The sequence below is a fragment of the Bemisia tabaci genome, chromosome 4, assembly GCF_918797505.1.
Source record: "Bemisia tabaci chromosome 4, PGI_BMITA_v3".
NCBI classification, from domain to species: Eukaryota; Metazoa; Arthropoda; class Insecta; order Hemiptera; family Aleyrodidae; genus Bemisia; species Bemisia tabaci.
This window is the reverse complement of record NC_092796.1, coordinates 32787788-32804612: the sequence shown is the minus strand read 5'-3', so window position 1 is coordinate 32804612 and position 16825 is coordinate 32787788. Positions and strand designations below refer to the sequence as shown.

Below are 16825 nucleotides of genomic sequence, written 5' to 3'. Positions count from 1 at the left end.
AGTCAAAATACCTCATGAAAATATAAAATAAAATTGAAAGTACGTACTTAAGCAAAACTAATTAAAACTCGTTTAGAGTAACAAAAAACAAAATCTAACCATAAAAGGCAATTTTTTCATGAAAGTTTTCTCTCTGAGACAAAAACGGATGGCAATAGTTTTATTAAGAAAAATTGTTTTCACATAATGATTCTCTTTGTAGTTTTTGCAGACTCTTCAAATTTTAAATCAAAATTTTCAAAATATGAAATATTTTTGTCACCTTGTTGATGCTGACTAAAGCCAAGACAAAAGACAATGCGTTTTTGACATATTGTCATTCGTGGAATGGAAGAAAAAATATACACATAGAATTGAAAGACATCTTTATTCTGAACTAAATTCTTGAGGAGCAGACGAAAATAAGTAGATTGGTGAAAGTTCAATAGAAATGAGTATCATTACACACTCAAATTAAAATATAAAATTGGTTCTTCATTATTTTGATCATTGTTTATCGAGGGATGTATATGCTCTGATTTTAAGGCAATTTTATGTATTCAGTTATTCAAAGAAAAAGAGGAAAATCTTAAGAAAACTATGGTAATTGTATTCTGAAAGGTACCTACTTCCCAAGTAGCAGAGGTTGCAACAACTTGCAACAAAATCGTTTGATTCTTGCAACTAATAGATTGATGTGCAGATTGCCTACTCTCTCCCCCGAAGGAGCTATCATTGTTGGAACTAGTTGCATTTAAGTTGAAACATGTTTCAACTCCCAAAGTATTGCTGTTTGCCTATCTTTAGATTTTAAACAACTTTGGTTCAGCAATTTTGCAATCTCAGCAGGTCGCAACTTTGTCTTCCGATCAGATCGCCGAAATTCGGCACTTATCGACCAAAAGTTGACCGAAAGTTAAAACTTTGTTGCAACTAATTCTAATACCAACATTGTTTCAACTTTTTGCAACTTTTACATTGAAAAATGCTACTTGGGTTATGTTTCCAGGTGATACGAATAATTCAAAGGATAAAGTAATCGAAGTAAATGCTACGGAATTCTGGCCCAATAACCCTGACAAAATCCTTGCGTTTTGGTCAACTTTTTGACCCTTATTCCCCCACCCTCCACTTTCGTGAGGCACCGGTAAGACAACCTCTCACACCCTTTATTCATGGTTATTATGTGGAGAATTTTAAATACCTGCGTCATTTTCATATGCCTGTCACACATGCAAACCCCACCATCAATACCACCATTAGACCATCAATACGTAAGAAAGTTAAGTAGGTTCTCGAACAAATTAGACATTTGGAAAATTCGGAATCGCTTTTTAAACCCACAAATGGGACATAATCCAAAGCATCAAATAGTAAAACATGATGAATCAGAAACTCATAATTAAATAAGAGAAAAAAAAGGAGTTTAAACTGGTTTTTAAATTTACTTGCAGCGGAGAGTTATCGCTCTATCTCAAACCCACAAGTGGGGTATGAGCCAAAGAATGAAATAGTAAAACATGATCGCTCGGAAATTATTCAGCAAGAAAATTAAGTAGGTTTTCGATTGAATTAAAAATTTGGAAAATTCGGAATCACTTTTAAACCCACAAGTGGGACATAATCAAAAGCACCAAATAGTAAAACATGATGACTCAGAAACTCATAATTAAAAAAGAGAAAATAAACAGCGTTTAAACTGGTTTTTAAAACTAGGTACTTGCAGCGGAGAATTCTCGCTCTATCTCAAACCCACAAGTGGGGTATGAGCCAAAGAATGAAGTAGTAAAACATGATGGTTCGGAAAATATTAAGCAAGAAAATTAAGTAGGTTTCGATTAAATTAAAAATTCGGAAAATTCAGAATCACTTTTAAACCCACAAGTGGGACATAATCCAAAGCATCAAATAGTAAAACATAACGGCTCATAAATCTCACAACAAAAAAGAACTTCAGTACTTAACTGTAATTTGCAACGCTTTAACTTTACGACGAATGATTAACAGAATACATAGGTAATAATTTGTAAAACTTTTATGGATATAGGTACCCTCTTTTCGTCTTGATACTCTGCAAGTATTTTCACAAGGGAAGCCGAAACATGAAAACACTGGTGGAAAAATTTTGACTATAATGTGTGGGTTCGATGTAATCTACAATATAAGCATACCTATTCGACTGGAGTTCACTTCCGGGGAGGATACTTCCTGGACGGGTAACGATTTAACGGTATTGGTAGGACTAGGTCGTCAACTTTCAGTTACAGAAGTCTCGATATTGAGACCCCAGTGGAGTGAAACATCTCAGAAAAATTCCTGAAAAACGCAAATGATATTGATAAGATAGGTCCTCCTAGAAGTAAAAAAATCAGTTCGGTAAGTTTTAGTTTCTAAAATAAAAATTGATCGGGTTTCAAAAATGATGAAGATGCATGGAGATTGTTGAAAGAATGGGCCTGTTGCATGCAAGAGATACAGCCGTGCGAATAGACTTTTTAGAGGTTAAATGACACGAAAATTACGATGGTCACACTAAAAAAGTCTGAAATACACTCCTTACTGCGCAATTTGCGTTGTTAGGAACGCGCTTTTTCAAATTTCCCGCGTCTGGGGGCAGTTTTCTAACGGCAACTCGCGGCTATTTCCGGTCAACTAAAACTGACAACATAACCTAAAAATCGGAGCTCGTGATATCGTGAAATGAAATGCAGAAGGATTGCGTTGGATATTTAAAAGTTGATCGATTTCGTTACCACATAAAGCGTACATGGACCACTATATGAGATCACGTTGGGTTTGTAAACAAACTGAAGGAAAAAATAACAACAACAACAACGACTCGGCATCTTCCGGAAATCACCGAGCCCGCCGTTTGCTCGTTTCCGGTGATTAGAAAACTGCCCCCAGACGCGGGAAATTTGAAAAAGCGCGTTCCTAACAACCAAAATTGCGCAGTAAGGAGTGTATTTCAGACTTTTTCAATGAGACCATCGTAATTTTCGTGTCATTTAACCCCTAAAAAGTCTATTCGCGCGGCTGTATCTCTTGCATGCAACAGGCCCATTGGGTTTACTGGTAGGAAATTTCGAGTAATAAGCACCCAATGAGCTGGTTCAGTTCTTAATTTTTAATTCTTCCATCATCGTTTTGTCGAGCAATTTTAATAGTCAGCCCGCTAGGTAGGTAGGCACATGGCACAGCGGAATGAGAGAAAAAGGGAGTGAAGCACGGGAAGGATGTTCATAATTTTGAAATTGATCAAATTTTTAGGAAAATGAAGCGGATTGATTAATATGTACAGCAATACACACATTTCAGTGAAAGGTGGTGGACTAAACTTGAAGGGGTGAGAGTTAGGGCACGGCGTAATTGTATTGAAACAGTTTCAAGTTGACACATTGACAACCTATTTCTTTATGTAGTATTATGTCGATGTCGAAGCTATAGCAATCGCCGGAAATTTGTAAGCGGCAACGTTGTTAACTCGTCAAATTGCAATAATTCACATCAGAATGGTCAGGGCTCAGCGGTAAAGAACTTTAAAAGCACGATCTCGGCTTTGAGCGCCTTCAATTTCCCGCGATACACTCCGCTTGCCACGCAGTTAGTTTAGTTGCCTATTCAAACCTAACCCAACTAAGGTCACATATCACTAACTACGGTCAACTAAGGTCGCACGTGCGAGTGTCACCATGTCTTGAAGAATAAAAGGGCGTCTGTTTCAAATTCAAGTATAACGATCAGTGCTCCTTATTTATTGTTTTAAATCTGAATTTTTGTATTTCTCTATTCACCACAAATAGATTGCTCTTTGCCGACGCTTGCCAATTCCCAGCGACATAGTTATTGAAGGGTGCATATTTTAAAACAAATATTATAGGAAATTTTGTCGAATCACAAACGAAATTCATAACAAATTTTGAAAGACAGTTTGCAAACGGTCTTCGTCAGCGAATACATAGTCCAAGGCAACTCTGCAGTTGCAAAGTAATTAAGCTCTACTGTCTCTCATTTCCTGACTCTTTCATTTCACGTCATATTATACTTCCTTTTAATTATATATCTCCACTTTTTGAAAAAAAAATAATAAAAAATAAAAAAAAGACATAGCTACTTAAACAAATCGATGGACAAAGTGCGGCACCACGCATCTCCGTTAGCGTTCTGTAATGCTTTTTTTCGCCTGGAAAACTAGTCAAAGTAATTCCTTGAAAAGTCCCTTAATATTTCTTTTCTATGATAGCAGGATATTCCGTATGATTCTCAAATTATAAATTTGGCTTCGCAAATATGAAGGAGCCAACATTTTGAAAAATTGCAATGATGCTACTTGGTTCCGCACTTTGGCAATTCATATATGTAAAGTATTTTAAAATGATGCAATAAAGTCTCGCATGCATTTAGGAGTCCTAAGAGACTACTAATTTCTGCAATATTCAAAATTATCAAAAATTATAGATTTCACGATGGGATAGTAAAAAAATTGTACAATTAATTGATTTCAATACTGCCGTGCTAAGGAAGAACGCCGTATGAACCTTCAGGCGTTGCCAAATTTCCTCTGATAAAGTACAAATTTACTGTGGAAGTTGAGAATATTTTTCTTCTAATTTCCCGGACAATATTGTTCACACTATAATCTAATACACCCAAAATTTTCAAGGAAAAATATGCATAACTTTCTTCCAAAATGAACATTTTACCGGAGGAAATTCGGCAACTCTCGAATGTTCATACGGCGTTTTTCCTTAGCACGACAGAATATATGTATGACTGATTGTGAGTTACATAATGGCATTACCTGCTTGCTTTGATCTTAGACGTTGATTTTCTAGTCCTTATTTAAATGCGTCTCAGGCTTGAAAGCTCAAAGTTCATTTGACACACCTAAAAGACCCAAAACCCAAGTAAGGAGATCTTCGTTGTTAGCAGAGGAATATAATGACTGGCTGGGAGGTAATCTCATCGTAAGATTCCCTCCTGGTGAGAAATTGATGGCTGTAGGGCAGGCCGGATACCTGCAAGATAACCGCTAAGTTAACGTACAAATCAGCTTCAGTTCTTTTCACAAGAAAGTTCTGACCACGTCAAAAAGAATACGAAACTCTAACTACAAAAACTTCGATTTTGGTTTGAGAGCGATAGCACGTCAAAGAGCACGGAAACACTTTCGAACAACAGTAGTTGATAAAAGTAATGCCTAACCGACAGCGTCAACCCTACTTATAGGTGACGCCGTATCACAATAGGTAATCTCGCCTTCGCATCAAATGAGTTCCGATTTAACTGTCTTGATTACTTACATCCACAGGGCTCAAATACGCAAACCTCTGTGCTGCCGTGCTGAGGAAGAACGCCGTATGAACAATCGAGAGTTGCCAAATTCCTTAAATAAAACATGTATTTTTGAGGAAAGTTATTCACATTTCTCTTTGAAATTTTCCGAGATTTTAGATTAAATTGCGAACAAAATTATCTGAAAAATTTGAAGAAAAATATTCGCAATTTTCCAAGAAAACTCGGTTTTTAGTGAAGTAAATCTGGCAACGTCTAAAGGCTCATGCGGCGTTTTTCCTTAGCAGGGAAGTATGTTTCTGCACATCGGTGCTTATCAAGTTCTCATCATGCAATGTGCGTTTCCTAACATATTGCGTCGTCGCGCGCTATTTTTCGATGAAGGTTTTAACTTGAGAGTTGAAGATGAATCATGTTACGTTACCATATTAGACAAAAAAGTACGAATCATGAGAGTAGGAAAACTTCGGATTTCATGAGTTTTCCATTTTTGAAATCGAGAAATTGAAAATGTTATACCAAGACGCGCATACACGGAAGTAAAATTGGAGAAATTTGGCCATTTCGATCGACGAGTAAACATTTCAACTTTTTTCAATTACATTATTTTTTGTTTCAAAGATAAGTTAAAAGTAAGCTATGGCTACACCGAACCGTGATCTCAGTAAAGTGAAAATTTCATTTGCGCGCGCTTCGAAGTTCTCACTTAATTTTCTAGAAGGAAGAAAAATGCATCAATTACCTAAGTGACTTAAAATCCTCTGAAGATAAGCAAAAATTGTAAAATTTTGGAAAAGATCTGACGATTGTCATTAATTTACGTAGAATTGATTGCGCAAGGTCTCGAGGCTTCCGGGCCTAAAAGGCACAGGTTACAATAAAGTGCCATTGCATGATGAAATTCCTGCTAGGCATACGACGCGGCGTCGAGGTGCTTTGTATGTTGCTTGTCCACTAATTGCAGGCGCTCCCACTTACTACAAAAAAATTGAAATCAAGCCAAGTATTTCTTTGTATCGCGCATTAGGCCTATCCTTCTGGTGGGTGAAACTCAATTAATTGATTGAGAAAAATCGGCATATATTCACGCACTTTATTTGAATATTTACGTTGCACACTGCCACTTATTGGGTGGGGGGGGGGGGAGGAGGTCCATGAGCCAAGAAATTGGTGCTTTTTCACCATCTTTCCTACGGGCTGATAATTGAAATTGATAGACAAAGAAAACAAAGAGAAAGTAGAGCGATCCTATTGGTTAAAACGGGTGGTTGCAATGGACAATTAAAGGAGGTAAGTAATAGATTGGCTGATATGTAAGTGCAGTGCACGAGTCTCACTCTTGTGACACAGAGGCGACCTTACACAATTAGTCCGAACTGATTTTTGTTTTTCAAAAGTTTGATACGACAACCACTCATTTCAATCAATAGAATCGCTCCATTTTTCCTTTGCATGTCCTCTTTGTCCCTTGGTTTGTCTATCTTGTTCCCGTTTTTCGAACGAACAGAGGACTATGAACACGCTGACGCTGCCGTATGAACATTCGAGAGTCGCCAAATTTCCCTAGATAAAAAATGAATTTTTAAAAGAAAGTTATGCATATTTCTCCTTGAAATTTTCAGATATTTTAGATTAAATTGCGAATAAAATTGATTAAAAAATTAAAGAAAAATATTTACAATATCCCTAGTAAATTTCCTTTTTGTTGAAGGAGATATGGCAACGTTTGAAGGCTCATACGGCGTTCTCCCTTAGTACGGTAGTGCGCCCTTCCCTTAGATCTGCCTATGATCAGCGGGAACCCTAACTCAGCGAGTCTTTAAGTTACTGCATATCGACGGGGAAACTACCAAACCACGTATCTCTGTTGCAGTGTTTTAATTTAAATTCAATTTATTAAATCAAAGAAAAATTGTTTCACTGAAACAATTTGTAGTAAGTAAAAAAATTATTTAAATGAAGTAAATATTATGTGAAATTTTAATAATACTTTTTAATTGTTTTTTCCGCGAAAGTTAAAGTAAAAGCCCTACGAAATGCGTCTTCTCCTCAAATTTTTGGAAAAAACAACATATCACACAACGGAAAATTTGGAAATCATCTCTTAAATAAGATGTACGTGATTTACAAAGTTATACTAGAGCCTTTGCGTGTACTCAACGTGAAAAAAAACACATTTTTGTCAATTTCAAGGAAATAATCGACTTAACATCATTTTTTCACTGGTCACTCATTAGATAATGTCAAGAAATAATTCATTAATTTTACGACATGATCTCTAATTTAACTCTGTAATCTCATCTTTTGTTTTTTCCCTTTTACTTATTAGTGCTCCATTCTGTTCGAAAATCAGAAATTCGCAGTGTAATATAATGTCCCTGAAAATGTCGAGGAAAACAATTTTACAGTTCCATAGAAAATTCGTATTACATTAGAAAAAATTTGATAAAGCAAGGATTTTTGAGGCGTTTCACGTTAATACAGCGCGGCGGACTGAAGTTTAACGAAATCGTAGTTGCACCGCACGTCCGAAACACCGTATGTTGGGTCTTGGGTCCGACATCCGCGAGATAACTATTCGTACTCCTAGGATGAGCTGGTTGCGGCTCGATTCAATTGAAGGCGTTTTCACTGGAGCGAGCCGCTTCAAGTAGCAAAGCGGACGCGTAGCGGTAGATTGTCGCATCGTATCGCGAAATTCGAGTTAATTGTAGTTATCTACTTTTCTTGTCTTAGTTATTTTGATAACGTGATTCAATTTTTGAAGTGAAACATTTTTATATTGCAGACAAAGAAGCCTTTTGAAATATTATTGAATATCTTTTCATACGTGCATTATTTGTAGGCTTACTGAAAAATAGTCCAATAGGTGTTTTGCAGGTCAGATTACAGTCCGTTTCTGACAAGTTAGCATTCATGAAATTAAAATAAAACATAGGTATGAAAAAGTACACATTTTATTCTAATTTAAAGAATTTGAAGGCCACAAAAACATAAGTTAAAGTTAAGTGAAAGAAAGGATCATATTACATTTGAACTGACTGAATCTTCATCACTGTTGGTATTCCTCGTCAAACTGATTTTTTTTATTTTAGTTGAAGCAATTTTCAAAATACAGCTTTATCAGAGAAAAAGGAAAAAGACAAAATGAGGTTTAAATTTTCTGTGGACAGGCAACTTGGGCTACATATTTAAATTTTGCTTGAAGGTTTGACATTGATTTTCTGCGAAATCTATCACCGAGGGTTTTGGAATCTCCAGGTACCGAAAACCCCAATTCTTCCATCATTCTTAAACCAACAGTTTTTAACCCATCATCGAAATCAAATATGAATGGAAGTGTAAAGTCAGACTATTTTGCGAGAGGAAATAAAAAGTTTCAAGTTTCAATTTTCAAGTTTCATGCTCTCCAAAAATGGCACAAAATCAAAACATAAGAAAATAAAACATCTTGAAACTAAATTCCCCGTAGTCACGAAGAATATTTTTTTTTCAATGATCACTTTTGAAGAAATTATCTACGTATAATTTAAAAATAAATCTCAAATTCACAGGTGGGACAGTAGCCAAAACATGAGTAAATAAAACATTTTAAATCCAAATAATTCGTTGCGATGCAGGAAAATCCAATAAATTGATACCTAAGCTTGTACTTAGGTACAAGTCTCATGATATGCTCTCAGATACTTATCTAGGCAAGAAACTATCTAAGGTACCATCCCAAAGATGGGTCAGAATGTAGAGCATAAGCAAATAAAACATTTTAAATCCTAATAATTCGTTGTGACGAAGGAGAATTCAATACATTGATAAGCTTGTAGGTAGGTACTTACGTACACGTCTTATGATATTCTCTCAGATACTTATCTAGGCAAGAAACTATCTAAGGTACCATCCCAAAGATGGGTCAGAATGTAGAGCATAAACAAATAAAACATTTTGAACTCAAAAATTTCGTCAGGACAAAGAATAATTAAACAATTTGATGAATTGGTGCTGATGAGTGGTATTATGCTTTTAAATTTTCGTTAAGTTTAGTACGTCTACAATACTAGCATACCTAGGTACTCTCCTAGAGTTCACTTCCGGAAAAGATACTGCTTGGACGGCCTTGAAATTATTGAGTTTTGGCAAATCTAGTCAGCTTTGAGTTATAGTCTCGAGATTGAGACTACAATAGGGTGGAACATCTCCGGAAAATCCTCGGAGAATGCAAAAAAACTCGATACAACAGCACCTCCTGAAAAATCAAACAAGCTTCTGTTACCGAAGTTCTGGATTTCAAGACAGTGGATTTCAGTATTAAATGCACGAACATGTTAAGTGACGTCTTCGCAATTTCGAGGAAAACCAGTTTAAAAAAAGAAAAAAGAAAAATCACATGGCACCTCACAGCTGGAAAACTTTTCAGTCGGTATGGTGAGACTGAAAATTGATTTCTAACGCCCCCAACTTTTTTTTTTTACTTGTGAGGTAGGTAAGTACATCGAGTCTAACGTCCAGTACTGGAAACAATCAGATGGCCAAACTGCGAAACCACGTATCTCCACTTGCGACGTTGCAACATTATTTATTTTTTCATTGGAAATGTAGTCAACTTAATTTCTTGAAAACTTTCGGATTTTTCTTCTCTATCAGCAGAATATTTCGTAGAAATTTCAAGCTACATAGGTAACAGACTCATTTCTTCTCAAAAAATAAAAATACTTAGGAGCGGAAATTTAGAGAGAATCTCAATGGAGATACGTGGTTTCGCATTTTCGGCCATCGCCGCGATAAGTAAGCTGAGCGAGGGAAAATTCTTAATTTATCAATGCACGTAATATATTTCCTCGGCATTATATATTTCTATTTATATTAGGTATTCTCGTCTTAAATTTAAAAAAAGAATAAAAATGAAATTACTGAGAACACTTTCAAAAGAAACAATACAATTTTTCATGCAAATTTTCCTGATTGGGTCGCTTTTAAAGTCCCCGAATCAGACGATCTTAGAGCTCTCAAAGTTACTCCACGTGACACGACTTTAAGGATTCTACTTTGATCTCTGATGTGGGCTTAATGATACTAAATGAGCGTAATTGTGAGAAGTATTTCAACTAATACACGGTTTAAATTGGATGATCATGGCACGCGTACCTTGCTTTGATCGTATAGGTGTTGGTTTTCCAGCCTTTAGAAAGTTTTCTAGGTTTTAATCTCCGAGTCTATGAAATGGTTTCGAGCAGTGACAGCGAGCAACCTTTGATGTAAGCCAAAGAGTAATGATGGCTGGGTGGGAGGTAATCTCATCTTATAAGATGCCCACTGGGTAAGAAGTTGGTGGATCTGGAGGCAGCTCGGATCCGCAAGAAAACCACGAAATCAACGCGGAAATCCTTTATTTCTATTTACAGAAATGTTCCGAACACGTAATCACGTTGAATAGACAGCAAATTTTATAGTGTAAAAAGGTCGATTTCGGTTTCAGAGCGATAGCACAACACGCAATAGAACGCAGAGAAACTTTTGAACGCTTGTCAACAAAAAACAGTGCTCTATTAACACCGTCACACCTTTTTATAATTGAGGCCGCTTCACAATTATCTATTTTTTATATCAAATGAGCTTTGATTTTAATGATTTGATTTTCATCTTTCAGAGTTCAAATTACCTTCAATGCCTCTCAAGGCGCTTGTTTGGTTTCTTATCAGCCGGATCGATGCGTCACGTAACATTGCATCGTTACGCGTAACTTTTCATTGTAAGTTACACGCGTTTGAATGTTTAGTAACTAGTCCAAAAAACCCGCGAAACACATTTTGACGATGAAACTGCAAACATGCGTGTTTGGCTTGCGGTTTTCCAAAATTTCCGCTTCAATTAATCAAAAAAGAGCGATCAAGCATTTTTGCTTGAAATTTTCACAGGATATTCTATAGAAAGGGAAGGAAATTCAATGCAGTTTTTAAGAAATGACGTTGTGTATTTTTTTTTAATTTAACGTAAATAAATTGTATGATAGGATGTATTCAGCGTCACGAACCAAGCTGCATGTTTTGCAGCCTCACCTGCTTCGATAATTCGTCGCTTCTCTGACGAAATGGTGTATCTACATTTCCACTTGAGCCGTGGAAAGCATGGAATTATGAGTACAACACTGCCGTGCTAAGGAAAAACGCCGTATGAACCTTCAGACGTTGCCAAATTTCTTTCGATGAAACACGCACTTTTGAGAAAACTTATGAACATTTTTCTTCCGATTTTTCCGATAATTTTGTTCACAATTTCACCCACAGATCTCGCAAATTTCAAAGAAAAATATTCATAAATTCCCTTAAAAATAAATATTTTATCGTAAGAAATTTGGTAACTCTCGTATCTTCATACGGCGTTTTTCCTCAGCATGGTAGAACAGGGCTCACGTAGAAATTGAGTTACCTACGTCTTACGTCAGGGAAGCGACTATATACGGCGCACAGTAGTGCGAGTCAGTAAAAGAGCTCGACAAAAATACAAACATTGATGGCCAAAGTGCGGAACCGTGTATCTCCATCGCGATGTCTCAAAATTCCCGCACCTATTTTATTTTTTCGAGGAGAAATAAGCCAACTTTAAAGCTTGAATGTACAACATATTCTGTCAATAGAGAAGAAAAATCAAGGAAATTTTCAAGAAATTACGTTGGCTAGTTTTCCGAAGAAAAAATGAAGTGTAACGGGTAGTCCACAACGTCCCAAACGGAAATGCGTGGCTCACTTTATAGCCATTGGTATATCTTTGTTAATAGGGACGTAGAAGTTTAATAGTAGCTCCTTTGATTATCTTGTAAAATTTTCCTCAAAAAGTATTTTTTAAAACTATTAATGTGACGAAATACACATTGAATTTGCAGTCAAACAGTTTCATTTCCAACCTCTACCAAAGTATCGTTCCACTGTGCAGCGTGGAACGATATGATTCGACATGATTCGCCTTCAATCGAATGTGTAGGCAAAAGCAGCTCCCAAGATCGATATGGTCGCATCCCTCCGGTGAAACGGGTGGTTGTTGTGTTGTAAGGGAGAAAGAGATAGGGATACATGGTCTCTGGTGGAATGCCTTATTTTAGTTAGTTACCTAATCACTTCCTTTGCCCATTGCTATACGGCCCGCTTCCACCATTTTCTCTTCGTCTTTTCAATTTACCTATTGCTTTTTCTGTCAAATCCAGCCCCGCAGCATAGATTCCTCAATTCCATGGGTTTCTCGAGCTTATCATTGCAACGCATGCTTGGTTTTGGTGGATTCGAAACTTTTATCAAACAGTCATGCATTTTGGAGTCTTTGATCTTTTTTAGCCCTATTCCAACTGACTTTTGCGAAGGTGGCATTGCGCTTTGCGATTATTTTCCTTCTCCTGCCGTTCTTCCTCTCGAACTTTTATATTCTTTCATTGAGATTCTAATTTTTATATTTTTTTAAAAAAATTTCAATAGGCGCACGTATCCAAAATTTTCATCGTTAGTCACTTTTTTTCGGTACATAAAATTTTTACCATAAAAATTTAAATACGCAACGTGGCCAGGGCACCACTCGGAAATACATCGAGGGGCTTGAAGGGCAAGGCGCATAAAAGTGCAATTTTTGAAAAAATTGAGATATTAATGATGTCAGGTAAAACTAGTCTCTTTGCATATTCTGTGAAAAATTCGCTCCACAATTCCAATTTTTAAGCATCAAAAAGTGAGTTTGAACTTTCTTTCCACCATAAGGATACATGTAATTTCGAAAATTCAAACACGTACTCCTCGAAACAGCAAAAACTACACGTATGCGCCTTAGCCTTCATCATCACTTTTCTTTCTCTTTTGTTCCTTTTTAATTTTGGTGGCAAATGACGGTGTCAAGGCAGTAATGAGTGATTACATCCATTCCACTTCGGAGTAAAAAAAACGAGACGCATCACTATCAAGCTTTATGACAAACAGTTAATCCGGTTTTATCAGATTGCTTCCAGTGAGACATCGCATTCCTTCGGAAAGGCCTTGGTTTTATTCATCCATTCTGTGCCGTCGTCACTTCCGCCTTTGAATTCTCGATGATGCAAGGCTGAATTCTGAAAAATCATGACTCAAAAAATATCAGTATTTCAACAACTCATACCATAAACAGGGCTACGAAAACATTAAGACGTCGAACACTATGCTAAAATACTGGGTTCAGTTTATATTGTAGGCAAAAAACAGATCAACGTGAGAGGCACATCTCATATGTTAATTCACTACAGATTTTTTATGTAAACCCCGAATTAAAGCCAAGTTCCCGACCGCGAAAATTACCTATACCAACCCATTAATTTGAATAATCCAATACAATACCTTCCTTTGGGATACCTGTACTTACTCTGACTCTAGCTCAATTTTGGGGTTCACAAAATCGTTTACGGGTGGAGACAGCTGAAGTGTACTTCTGGGTTTTCTTCATCACTTTTTTGCCAAAACCTCAAAGTGAAACCAGTAATTTAGCAAAATTTGTTAGATATCTAGATGACCGCTCACTTCCAGTGTAGACTCATCTCACTTAATCACTTGAAAATTTCACGGTACACTCTCGACGCTAAAAGGAAAAATCACGGAAAGTTTTCAAGGAGTAACAAAACTGTAAGAGTTTTCTGCTCGAAAAGTAGAGTGCGTATGACTAGACATTTACAACATCGTAAACTTGATGGTTTTCTAAGTGTAGCAACCTGTATTGAAAACGAACAAGCAATACACCTACAATGATAACGATACGTTAAAGCATGTCAACGCAGTCTTCAAAAATGAAACGATTTCGAGCACGCAACTATTTTAACTCTGAGGATGGTTTTTTTGCCTGCATCCAAAATTGAAGGCGAACTCTATACCTTCGACTCTGGCCGATCCGCTACTGCGTGGACGCTCTAGGTGTATCGTACGAATTCTTGTCCAAGTATCGAGCATGTCATTTATGCTTGAATCAACTGGATTTGTCTGAGTTTCGGAAAAAGTTTTGATAATAAGGCCAATCTCAATGCCTCAGTGTTGCAGACCGCATAACCCTGTGAAGACAAAGGCCGAGTTCCATATTAAAATGAAACGACGTCAAAATGGGTCTTTGCGTCAAAAGTAAAACTTTTCTTGATTTGATTTCCTGGAATGTCATGATTTTTTTGAGGCCAAAACATGAAAATCTGACATTCCCTTTGTGTACAACGGAATTCATGGAGTGGCAGTATGAAGACAACCAATTTAGAAACGGGAAGTTATGATGTGGTTTTTGCATAAAATCCTTCGCTACCGTGCTAAGGGAAAACGTCGTATGATAACACGAGCGTTGCCTAATTCTTCGGCATAAAACACAAATTCTCTGGAAAATTTGAGAGCTTTTTTTTGAAGACATTAAATTTTAAAATTTTAATTTCTTCACAACTTGCGCGAGAAAGCTCCCTCAATTCAAAGTTAAACTTTTTTCTAAAGTCTTTCGGAAAATTTACCGTACAATTTTATTTTGCGTTTTATAAAAGTCATTGAAAACCTATTTTATATTTTTATCGCCTTTTTTATAACTAAATACTTAATTAGAGGAAATTTGGCAACGCCCAAAAGCTGATACGCCGTTTCTCCCACTTGTTACTCGTCACAGAAAAAGCGGCATTCATCGATCTATTCTCATTGGTGGCATCGAAAGGGGTGATGTCATTTTTATTGTTTGAATGCAACTCGCTGTAATGGAGGATCTCTTTGATGACGTAACCACTGATATCAATTTGAATATTCTGATATAGAGCATTGATAATAAAAAAAATTAGCCCGCATCCTCAGTGTTGTTATTTTTTCGACATTAAATTAAGCGAGGCTATACACACGCGACTATTAAACTCATAATCACTGAGCTGATAAGTATACCTAATGAGACTACTTAAAAATGAACGTTTTTTAAGAACGCAATTTGAATGATAATAAAGAGGACAAGGCGCGTAAGTGCAAGTTTCTGAAACAAATGAGATACTAATGATTTCAAGTGAAACTAGTCTGGATGCAAATTTTGTGAAAAATTTGCCCCAAAATTCCAATTTCAAAGCATCGAAAAGTCAGTTTGAACTTTCTTTCCGCCATTGAGATCCATGTAATTTTCGAAAGTTCAAACACGTGTTTCTCGAAATAGCAAAAACTGTCCTTAAATACGCCTTGTCCTCAGAGCCCCTTAGTTTCTCCATGAGTAGAATAATACCATGAGTTTACTTTAGCTTCAATGACAGAAAAAACAAGAACTCGGGTTTTTTTTCCCGTTGAAAAAAAACGAGCCCCCACAACACCGGGTGTTCTAATCTAATCAAATTACGCTCGAAGTTTGCTAACTAATAACACACGTGCAAACAATTGGACACAGTTGAACCGAGACGCAAGGAGTCTTTATAATTAGGAAAAACTTGAAATGGGGGAGAAGTAAGTACGGAGTATTGCATTCAACTATCTGCAATAATGTTCCTATGTTAATAATTCACTGTCGTCCATTGAAAATAGTTAAAGCGTTCAAATAGTCGTTACATTTAACCTCTACAAGGAGGAATCCGAACCTTTATTTCCGGATCCGGAAAAATGGGGGTTTCTGGCGGATTTTCTTGATTTCAGGGCCAGATTTACTAACTTTGCCGTGGGCCGCCTGAAATTGGCTGCCTCCTTCTCATTCGTTTGGAAACATCAATAAAAACCATCAAGTGAACGTGCTGGAGGGGGGGGGGGGTGTATAAGATGCGTTTACTCGTGTTGGACACATTTTTTGCGAAAGCCCTGTCAACGCTAATGGCAAAAGTTCACGGAACTTGGCGGAAAAGTTAAGTACTTAACTTACGGATAGGTTTACGGAACGATCCGTAAACCTATCTCTGCGTGGACAAGGCCTTCCATTTATATGAAATAAACGAAAAATTATGAAAGAACAAACATAAATGTGTGGTTCAATAATTTTAACTTCCGCCGCCGCGTCGCGCTGACCGCACTGTGTTTGGCGCAATGCGTGAAGTACTATTCACGCAGTCTTGTAGGTACTATGCGTTTCCCGCCGCCCGCTGCTGACCGCGCGCACTGTCTTTGACGCAATGCGTGAAGTATTCATGCAGTCTTGTAGGCGCTAATATGTGTTACATGCCGACCGCCGCGCGGCGGGTTTCTCTTTTTCATCTCAAGTTCTCATCATGATTGCTCTCTGCGCCGCGCCGTTCCAGGCCAAATTCGGTGTTCGGTTTCTCTCTTATAGTCTTAACTCGACTAATTAAAGGTGCTGTCCATTGTATCTCATAAAGACGACAAAATTAGAGATAAACTCTCAGGAAATGAGAGATTTTGTCACTTTTTTTCGTTAGTAATTTTTTTTCTGAATCCGATTCTTCTTTATACCTACATTTAAAAAAATTGCAACAATAAAGAAATCGGTGTTTTTGTTGTAAAACACGTTTGCCAAATTTTGGTACTTAAGAATTGTAAAAAAAGCATATTCTGATTTACAAACCCCCTTGAATATGTTATTGAACAACAGTTTTTAGGAAAAATTTTAGCCAGATTGCAACCTC

General features: G+C 36.9%; 2 long non-coding RNA genes across 2 annotated transcripts; both read right to left on the bottom strand.

Moving 5' to 3' along the window:
• Positions 1-348: 348 nt before the first annotated feature.
• Positions 349-5819, bottom strand: LOC109036675 (uncharacterized). Its single transcript, XR_011899760.1, has 2 exons — positions 4781-5819; positions 349-2332 (listed from the first exon to the last, which is right to left on the bottom strand). It is a non-coding gene; the product is annotated as an uncharacterized lncRNA (long non-coding RNA).
• Positions 5820-8215: 2396 nt separating this feature from the next.
• Positions 8216-11403, bottom strand: LOC109037145 (uncharacterized). Its single transcript, XR_011899761.1, has 2 exons — positions 10414-11403; positions 8216-9514 (listed from the first exon to the last, which is right to left on the bottom strand). It is a non-coding gene; the product is annotated as an uncharacterized lncRNA (long non-coding RNA).
• Positions 11404-16825: the final 5422 nt, after the last annotated feature.